Source organism: Triticum dicoccoides, chromosome 3A (genome assembly GCF_002162155.2).
Source record: "Triticum dicoccoides isolate Atlit2015 ecotype Zavitan chromosome 3A, WEW_v2.0, whole genome shotgun sequence".
Classification (NCBI taxonomy): domain Eukaryota; kingdom Viridiplantae; phylum Streptophyta; class Magnoliopsida; order Poales; family Poaceae; genus Triticum; species Triticum dicoccoides.
The window spans coordinates 538650326-538661408 of record NC_041384.1 but is presented as its reverse complement, the minus strand read 5'-3'; positions in this window follow the sequence as shown (position 1 = coordinate 538661408).

Genomic DNA, 11083 nt, shown 5'->3' with positions numbered 1-11083 from the left:
CTCGTGAGGTTTGGCCCCTCGCGAGGGTCTTCAGTCCTTGCTGGTGAAGATGGGCCATACAGGCCCGCTCACAGAGCCACGCCGTGGGCCACAGGCAGGCAAGTCTGGGGACCCCCGTTCCCAGAACGCCGACACCGAGAGATTCAAGTTTGACTCCAGGCCTCCACAATCTGCAAGCAGGCGTCGCACACCTTCAATTGAAGATTCTGAACATTCGTCTTCGGCTGCAACTGTTGTTGCGAGGGTCGTCGATGAAGAAGATGACGCCACTTCACCAACTCTGGCTGCACTGCACCGCGATTCTGCTTCAGGCCCGTCTGCAGCACCCAACTTCAATGCCGACCCTGCTCCAACATCTACTCCAACTGGGAAGGAGTAGATCCTCTATGTCTTCAAACCTTTTTGTTCCTTACTGACAAAAGGGGGAGGAGCATATGAGGTTGATAGTCTTCAAGCGGGTCCATATGGGGTGGTTGCATTATTTTTTCTAAGTTCTTACAACTCTCGTTTTGAAACTACTTGGCTTTTGAGTTGTAACACTTAAACTTGATGGCCGTCTGCTACTTTTGTGCTACTTTGTGTTGCGATGATAAATTCCGCATAAAGTCATTCGGCAGACGCCCATTTCTCATTATGCATGTCATTATCTTTGCTATTCTCATACATGCATGATGAATTGTCTTTGTAAGTTGAAGAGGATCTCCACAAAGTAAAACCTGCCATGTGCATTTGCATTCAAAAGCAAACTACTTATATGCACATCTTCAGGGGGAGCCTTTGGCAACTTATGAAGACAATGACTTTGATCTTTTACTTTCACGTACTTTTAACCCCGTTGAAAATTTCAACTAGTTTGTCATCAATCACCAAAAGGGGGGATTGTAAGTGCATCTAGTGCCACCCCTAGTTGGTTTTGGAGTATTGATGACAAACTTGGTTGAGGGACTAATTTGTTTGTGAGAATTGCAGGATAACACAGGTAGTAGTCCCTTATTCATTCGGTTTTCCTACCAAAGATGGCCCCTAAAAATGTGTGAAGACATTGAAGACAACGGTGGTTCGTGAAGATATTCACGATGAATATTATGACATGTGAAGACATTCACTTGAAGACTATGGAGTGCGAAGACATAGCTGTTTCATAGTTTCCTTTTCTTCTATACCGAGTGATAGGAACCACCGTACTGTTAAGTGGGGTCGAAGTGAACAAAGTCAGAGTGACTGATGTGATGCTCAACCAAAAGCCTGTGTCTTCGAGTGAAGACAATGAGAGTAAATCTTATCCAGAGCTGGATGAGTCAGCTTTACTTGTAGCCCAACTCAAGCTGCCGCGTGTGTTTGAAATCCGACCGTTGGACACGTGTTTGTTCCTTAGTGACCCAGGGTCTATCATGTCAGGTTGCCTCGTGGCTATAAATAGCCCACCCCCTACACCATAAACTGGTGGCTGCTCAGAGTTAGTGCACGGCTTTTGTCGTTTGAGAGCAACCCACCTCTGAAGCCTTTGAGCAAGAAATCCTTGCGAGGACAAAGTCCAAAACACCTAGAGCCAAAGAGTGTTAGGCATCACTAAAGTCTTTCTGTCCGCGTGACCTGAAGACTTTTTACACTTGAGGATTGTGAATCCTCCAGCCGGTTAGGCGTCGTGTTCTAAGCATCCGAGAGTCATTGTGGATCGCCGGCGAACGAAGTTTGTGAAGGTTTGGAAGACTACCTTGAAGACTTACCAAAGTGATTGGGCGAGGACTGAGTGTCCTTAGCTCAAGGGGAATAAGGTGAAGACGCGGTCTTCTGAGTTCAATCTCATCCTTCCTAATGAGACGTACAATTGTCATAACAACTGGAACTGGTCTACCAAATCCTTGTATTGACCAAGCAACTAGTTCTATCCCCCACTTCCCTTTACTTTGTTGTTTGTCTTTGTGAAGTCATTGCTTGCCTGTCTGATCTAATTGACTTCACTGTGTGAAGACTATTACCTATTTGGCGTCATATTGTCTTCCATTCTAATCCATACTACCTAGCTCCAGATAGTCTTTGTACTTTCACTTCATTGCTTACTTGACTATGGTTTGTCTAGTGTAGTCTATCTTTCGCTGCATATCAATAGGTTCATTTCATCTGTTTGTCTTCAAAGACCTCATGTTTTGAAGACTTCCATAAAAATCGCGTATTCACCCCCCTCTAGTCGATAACTAGCACTTTCAGAAACAGAGGTTGTCATGCGCTTTTATGGTTGGATGCACAAAATCTTAATGCAAAAGAACGTCACTTTATATTGCCACTTGTGATACAGACCTTTATTATGCAGTCTGTCGCTTTTATTTCTTCCATATCACAAGTTCGTATAAAACTTATTTTCTTCACACTAATAGATCATACATATTTAGAGAGCAATTTTTATTGCTTGCACCGATGACAACTTACTTGAAAGATCTTCTCAATCCATAGATAGGTATGGTGGAGTCTCATGGCAAAACTGGTTTAAGGGATGTTTGGAAGCACAAGTAGCATCTCTACTTGGTGCAAAGAATTTGGCTAGCATGAGGGAGAAAGGCAAGCTCAACATGTTGGATGATCCATGACAATATAACTTCTATTCGGATATAAGAGAACAGAACCCATTATGTTGTCTTCCTTGTCCAACATCAACTTTTTAGCATGTCATATCTTTAATGAGTGCTCACAATTAAAAAAGATGTCCAAGATAGTATATTTATATGTGAAGCCTCTCTTTCTTTATTACTTCCTACTAATTGCAACAATGACCATAACTATGTTTGTCAATTCTCAACAACTTTTATTCATCATACTCTTTATATGTGAAGTCAATACTCTCCATAAGATCATTACATGATATTTTTTATTTATATTCTTTCTTTAATTTTATTCCCTCAAGATCATAGCAAGAAAGCAAAGCCCTCGACTCAAAACTACTCTTTATTATATATAACTCAAGGACTCGATTACATAGATAGAGATCAAAACAAAACTCAAAGCTAGATCATACTAAAAAACTTTATTCTACTAGATCAAGATATAACCAAAAGGATCGAACTAAGAAAAATGGTAAAGATAAAGATGTAATGGTGATATGATATCGGGGCACCTCCCCCAAGCTTGGCAGTTGCCAAGGGGAGTGCCCATACCCATGTATTTATGTGTCTTTCTTCGGAGGTGGTGACGATGGAATTGTAGATGTAGTATCCTTCTTCCTCAGCTTGTGCTTGAGGATAGAATTTCCCTCCTTTAAACCATTGATCTCCTACTCAAGCCCTAATATCTTTTTACATAGCTCATGTTTGTTTTCCTGCAAGAGACGAAAAGGGATAAACTCGATCTTAGGTATCTTTGCTTTATTACGGAGACTTGACGTTTTGAACTCCACATGCACGTCCCTAGGTTGGGGTAGTGGGACTTCATCTTCTTCTATACTTGTCTCCTCCCTTCCCTTTGGACAATAGTCCTCTTCTTCCTCCGTGGTCCAACCATAATGTTCCACATCCCTGTATGCCTTTGGGTTTGTGATATAATCAGCTACATAGCTCTCTCCCTGTAACATCCCAAAATTCTAAATTTTGGAATGTTATATTAAATAAATAGTTATGATTGTTTGTTTGATTATTGTGTGACTGATTGTGTGAAATCGAGTGGCATTGGAAATTTCAGAGGCATTTGAATTTTATTTGAATTTGGATTCAACTTGGTATTCGAAATTTATTTCATATACCCCTGGCAAATACTTGCTTAAAAGTATGAGAGGAGCTAACATGACACTCCAAAAAGTCAGGAGAAATTAATGCCAAAAGTTTTTGAATTCAAATTGGAGTTTATTTGGAATTTATAAAAAGAAATTCTTCTAGTTTGGATTTTGCCTCTAGAAAAATGTTCACGTTGTAGGGTTTATTTTTCTGATTATATACATATATATATGTACTATAAAAAATATTACAGATTTATCTTATTTTAGTTTTTTCCTCTGCCTTATTTCAACAAAATCCGAACTGGCCAGGCCGACGGCCCAGCCAGCGAAGCCGCGGCCCAGCCAGCGAATCCGCCAGCCCAGCACAGCACGTCGCACGCCCAAGCCGCCTTCGCCTCGGTCGCCCGCTCCCCTCTCACTCGCCCTTGTGCCGCTGACCGCAGGGCCCCACTGCCCGATCGCTCTCGCCCGCGATCTTCTTCCTCCCCACGCCAAAACCACGCCGCCGCCGCCGTATCCCGGATCCCTCGAGATCCTCTTCCCTGACCTGCCCCCTCCTCCAAGTCGATCGCCCCTATATATATACCCCTCCCCTCATCCCGTTCCGCCCCTTCCTGACCCTCGAACCCTTCTCCCTCGCTGTCTATTGCTCGCCGGAGCCGAGCGCCGCCGCCGCACCATTATCGCTCTACCGCATCGCCCAGACCACCTCACTCCTCCCCGAGACCACCCCGACCTCCCCTTGCTCCCCCGCATCGCCTGAACACCACTTAGCCGCCACACCATCGACGCCGGAAGCTGCTGACCACGTCGGAGCTCCCCTGCCCTCACTGTAAGAACCAGGAACACCCTCAGACGTCGGATCTATAGTCAACGCATTAGATTAGATTAGATCGAACAGTTTTTTTTATTATTAGATCGGTTTTGTGCGGTTCATTTACGGTTTGGTTAGACCGGTAGATTGGTTTTTCTTCTTTTACACACGTTAGCAGTTTAGTTATATATCGGCCGACCGCAGTTTAGCGCCGGATCGCTCACCTCTCTAGCCCATTAGCAGTAGGCCACGTAGCACTTGCCCTTTTTTTCTTTCGTTTCTGTTTCAACAAAAAAAACAGAATAGTTCTGTTTTTAGATTGCTTATAACTTTTATAGTTTAGATCCAAATTGAGTGATTCGTTTTGCATTGTGTCACAAATTTCTTTAAGTTTATGTTTGTGCACTTGGGTTTGAAATTTTAGTAGTTTAAACTCGAGTTTGATGAAATTTGTTCAAATCGCTAATTTGGTCATATTTTGAGTTTTACAAAGTATTTTTGACTGATTCTTTTTGCTACTGATTTATTAAAGTTTTGTCTATCCGGTAGCATATAGTTATTTGTTTTTAGTTTATTTTAAATTAGTGTTTTATGCAAAACAGTACTGTTTTAGTTCTAGTTTAGTTTTAGTCTTTTCTTTATAGTTTTAATTGTTTTTAAAAAGATTCCTTTTGTCACTTTTGACAAATTTAGTTTTGTTTCTGTTATAAAACAATAGACAATTTTATTCTTATTTTAAAAATTTATTTTTTTCTTTAGTTTTGTATGAAAACTTGTATAGGTCATAGTTATAGTTTTATAAAAGCATTTTATTTGTTTCCTTTTGCAAATAAAATTTTATGAAAAAATACCTTCTGTTAACTTAGTTGTTTTACTTTGTATTTTTCTATTAATTTATTAGTTTAGTGTTTTAATTGTTGTTAAGTTTTTACTTAGGACAAAATTGTTTTGTGTTAAGTCCTAGAGTTTTCTTTAGTAGTTTTGTTGTATAGTTTTACTTTGTTCTTATTTGGTGTCCCTTATTGTTTTACAATTTATTTGTTGGTTTTATTATGAGTGTTAGAATTGCTTGCTAGTATGTTTACTTATATGAATGTTATGCTTGATTATATAGATTTTTAACGGAGTGACGAATAGTTCTACCAAGTCATTATTTTGAGAGTGTTGTTATCTTCATCAAGTAATACCAGGAAAGTTCACTTTGACCATGTTCTCCATACCTATGTTTATTTGCATGTAGTAGCACCCTTTCAACAATCTCTACAGTAGTGTTATTGAATCTTGTAGTTGAGTAGAATGCATGAGGTAGAAACCCATCCCCCTGTTACCAACCCGGGACGTTACATAGTTTTAATGCTACGCTATAGTAGACGGGGTTTGGTATGAATGCATGAGAGTGGTGTGAAGAAGGAGGACTCTAAGCCAATGGCGACAACTTCATGATGGCACCAGCCAGGACTGCATCTTCAGGACTCCTTAAGATTTCGAGACTCGAGACAAGAATTCAATACACACTACTAGGTGAAGGACAGTTGACAGGCACCCTGGAGAAACCAGTGGTTGGTTGGGATGCATGGAGAAGCGCCATGACATCTTGCTGAAAGCTTCACCCAGACTCAATGAGACGGAAGAATACGTCATGCCCGAAAGCTTACCTGTGCAACCGCAAGTCACTATGGGCTCTGGCTTGGTTGACCTTAGTTGTGACTCTGGCTAGGACGGTGCTAGCAGATGTAGAACTACTGTAGGATTGGGTGAGCCGAACAGTGGTCAGAGGAACTCTTCGGAAGACCATGATTCGGTCATCTTGTTCTCAAACACCCTGAAGTGCGAGAATGTAAAGAGAGGGATCGAATCTTGCGGGTAAAGTGTACAAACCTCTGCAGAGGGTTAAAACCTAATCGATTAGTCGTGTCCCCGGTTACGGACAATTTGAGCCTCTAGACTCTGATCTATCTTGGAACTCTAAACACTAGACTGATAATTTAATTGTGGGCAACTTATGAGGATTTGGGCTATGAGACATCGGTTGGCGGAACCATGCCAGGATAGAGAACTCTGTAGTACAGACTCCGATTAATTCCTTTGATGTAGGGAAAATAAAACCAGCTTTTATGCAAACAAAAACTCAGATACAGAGCCACAAAGCCATATTGCATATAGTATAGTTTATCAATTGTTTTTCTTACAGTGATCTTGCCGGTACATTCAATGTACTGACCTACACGGCTGCAACGTCTGATGTTGCAGATATGTTTCTTCCGACGAGTAAGAGTACGATAGAAGGTTACGGTCTACACTCAACCTGTCGATGGTGTTGATGGGACTCCACACCCGATTGTTTGTTTCCGCTGAGACTTATGAGGTATATATCAGTTTTACATTATTTATACATGTGATTGCACTTTGATATATACATTGACGTACTGTGTGTGCCAGCATACCGATCCAGGGATGGCACGGATACATAGAGGCTTGACCGTCTGAGGTCGGGTCGCTACAGATATGGTATCAGAGCACATGTTGACCGTAGGACGTGACCCTAGAAATCGGAAAGCTCCTAGGACAGGAAATCTCTAAAACTTTATTTTGAAAATAATCCATTACTTCTCATCTTTTCTGATTTTATCAAATATTCTCTCTTACCTCAAATAGTTAGAATATACCCCTTTCCCTTTTGACCACACAGAGGATCAACTGAAGCCACTCCAAAAAGGGCAAGATGTCGGACAATCGATGACCATTTCAGAGTAAACAGGATTTGACCATGCATTAGAAGAGTTGAAGCTACACCAGTTGAAATTCCGGCAACATGAAGAATCAGAAGAATTATTTGACCATTAGAGGACCAAACCCATGTTATACACTTACGTTAGATGCGACGATTTGTGAGCTATCATTTGTTTGATGTTTTTCCGACAGCCACAAAATAAAACTCGTTTCTTCAAAACTATTATTTGTATTGTGTGTATCCCTTCCCACCTCTCTCTTATCTCACCCTAAAACCCTTGGACCCAGTAGATGATGAGTGAAGTTGGACTGGTATTCTCTGGACCGAAAATCCAGCCGGAGGCAGAGCTATGGATTCAGAACATGGAGAATCACTTCGGGAGCAATTTGGTTTCAAGGAATAATGAAGTATCGTACGCTCTTCAGTACTTTAAAGGAAGTGTTGCAACATGGTGGCAGATACATCAAGCTATACAGGGATGGAATGGAGCAAGGACTTGGGAAGAATTCAAGAAGACTCTGACAAGATCCCGTCTCATCCGGAAGCACCATGATACCCCAAGAAATAAACCTTGTGCCTATAAGATTTGCGGAGAAATAGGACACACCCAGGAGGAACACAAGGATGGATGCCCTCATTGTGCGGAGAAACACCCAGCTGAAGAATGCCCTACTAGTCAGGTGACTTGTTTCTTGTGTGAAGGAACCACCCACTACCCAGCTCAGTGTCACATTTACCCCACGGTGCAACAAACTATTCAGAAGTAGGAAGAAGGAATGAAAGAAGCCCTCTGAGAAGTTCTGAAAGAACCTGTGATTAAGGAAAGGGTTGAAGACCCTGATGGAGAAAGCCTCAACAGATTTTACTCCAATGCCTGTTATTCATGTGGAGAAGAAGGAAATTTTTCACAGTATTGCACCAAGGAAAGAAAAGAGTATCTAGGATACTTCCCGACAGAAGTAGTGGAGTTTGATCCACAGGAAATAGAACGTCTGATCAGAACGAAGAAAAAAGGAAGAGAAAACAAAGACACCCTTAGAACAACCCAATTTCTGCAAAGAGGGACAAGAGTCATATTACCTGTTTTGAATGTAAGGACGTCGGACATTATGCCAATGATTGTCTCGAAAGGAAGCAAGGAACTCAAGGAGCAGGCACCATCACCAAGAAGCCTCGAGACATGCCGGAAGTTATTTGTTTTCGTTGCAAGGAAGCAGGACATTTTGCTAAGGATTGTTCAAATCATGAGAAAGCTGGAGCTGAGTAGTGGAGATGTTGATAACAGTAATAAGGGCAGTATGGAAAACACTTTTTCATGAGAATGCGGGGTTGAGTTATGTAATAGATTACTCAGAGATTGTAATAATTCATGACTCAATAAAGTTGATATGTCATATGTTGAAAGGCTTAAAGGATTTGTTATGTTTTATCTTGGAAATTAATATTCTGGGTGAACATGGAAGAAAATGAGTTGTGATGCATAAACTGGATGTTGGAAATTGAGTTTGAAGTTTTGTTTGGATGATATGAATGTGTACCCAAGGAGATATGTACCTTATTCTGAGCACCATTTTTGTTTTACAACTGCAGATGACGGCCCTTTATGAGTCTTTCCTTAAGGGCCCGGAAACGATCATGACCCTGACAAGTGATCATGATTACCCAAAGATCCTGAAGGACATGATGAAGCATATTCACCTTGAAGGAGATGCAGTCTACAAAGGCTACCCCTTCATGCAAAAGGGAGTGGAACTTTGGTATGTGGAGGTACACCTCCACCGTATGAAAGGAGTTTTCCCAAAGACGATGGGACAGTACTTTTTCATCTCACGTGTACCACAAGCAACTTTCTCCGACGCTGTTCGTGAAGCAGCCATGGAAGCCATACGCCAGATAGGAGAAATACTTGAAGCAAGACTCCATTATACTCAGGAATACCTAAGAGAAGTGCATGCAGAGATGATGGAGATGAAGCTCAAGGCCACCACGATGAAACAGAAGACTGAAGATTTCAAGGCGCATGTCACACAATTCCAGTGGGACTGAAGAATCCTCAAGGGGGAAAATTAATAAAGTTGGAAGTAATGCCTGACCATACCAAACCATATGGGTGGCAGCATTTGTAATAAGGTACTTTTCGGAATTTGGATTTACGAAAAATGGTTAAGGATGTAATAAAAGATTTGATATGAAATAATATGATAAACTAGTGCATTTCATTTTAGGTGTGGTAGTACTCCGTAAAGCCACACGATCAATGAAGAAAGAAATGTGTTATTCATGACGGTCCATAGAAGGGAGCTGGACCAAATAAGTTGGAGTTTGTTATGATCGTCACCACAAGAGTGTGACAAAATGAAGTACTACTGGATTTAAAGGAGGTTTAATGTTGGAATATGGAACAACTGTAACTCCACGGATGAGTTAACACAATGCAAGCGCTGAAGTGGACCCATAACCCACAGGCCCAGGATTTGACAAAGGCACAAGCACAATCTTGTTGAAGGAAGAATTCTGGAAGAAGCTGTGAATTGATCAGCAGACGTTACATAGGATGTTACGTAAACCCCAAGATTGTGAAGAACTATAGATGTTTTGTTCAGCTTGCAGAATCAATGGGTTTACCCGAACCCAGATCAAGGACAAGAGAAATTTCTGCAAAGCTTGTGAGGATGCCCGACTGTTAAAAATACGAGATTCGCTAAACCTTATACAGGGTAATGATATGGGTGCGGAATGAATTGATCACCATACTGACTTACTCTTATCATTCTCTCTTGATATTTGGAATGGTAAATCTGAGAGGCTTACCCATAGTAAAGTGACGACGCTCGTTGAAGCCTTGCTTAAGCCTTAGAATGGTATGATGATAAACACATGTACATGGCAGCTGTTGCCAATCGTAGATTATACGGTGAGAATGAAGCCAAGGCCCTTTTTTCTGCAGAAACCATTAATGGTAGACCACCATGATTATTTCGATAGTTGTCTAGAATGGAGGCAGACCTATCAGCTAAGGCCCAGTCTCGGAAGAACGTCACCAGGATGAAAGGACACGTGTTTGAGGAAAAGGTTATGCCCCGACTGGAAGAGCACCCGTGAAAGAGCTATTACAGAGGATATGAGAACACCGACACCAGCAACACAAAAGGATGGAGTACATGAGTTTTGTCGGAACCATACCCATGCTTTTAAGTGTGGTAGTACACTAGACCCTTCCGACCAAAATATTTGCTAGAAGACCCCAAACCTTAACCTTTTCTTGCTAGCCTCTTCGAATCTCGAGGACGAGATTCATTTTAAGTGTGGTAGGTTTGTAACATCCCAAAATTCTAAATTTTGGAATGTTATTTTAAATAAATATTTATGATTGTTTGTTTGATTATTGTGTGACTGATTATGTGAAATTGAGTGGCATTGGAAATTTCAGAGGCATTTGAATTTTATTTGAATTTGGATTCAACTTGGCATTCAAAATTTATTTCATATACCCCTGACAAATACTTGTTTAAAAGTATGAGAGGAGCTAACATGACACTCCAAAAAGTCAGGAGAAATTAATGCCAAAAGTTTTTGAATTCAAATTGGAGTTTATTTGGAATTTATAAAAAAAATGTTTTCTTCTAGTTTGGATTTTGCCTCCAGAAAAATGTTCACGTTGTAGGGTTTATTTTTCTGATTTTTTTGATATATATATATATACTATATAAAAATATTAAAGATTTATCTTATTTTAGTTTTTTTCCTCTACCTTATTTCAAAAAAATCCGAACTGGCCAGGCCGACGGCCCAGCCAGCGAAGCCGCCAGCCCAGCGCAGCGCGCCGCACGCCCAA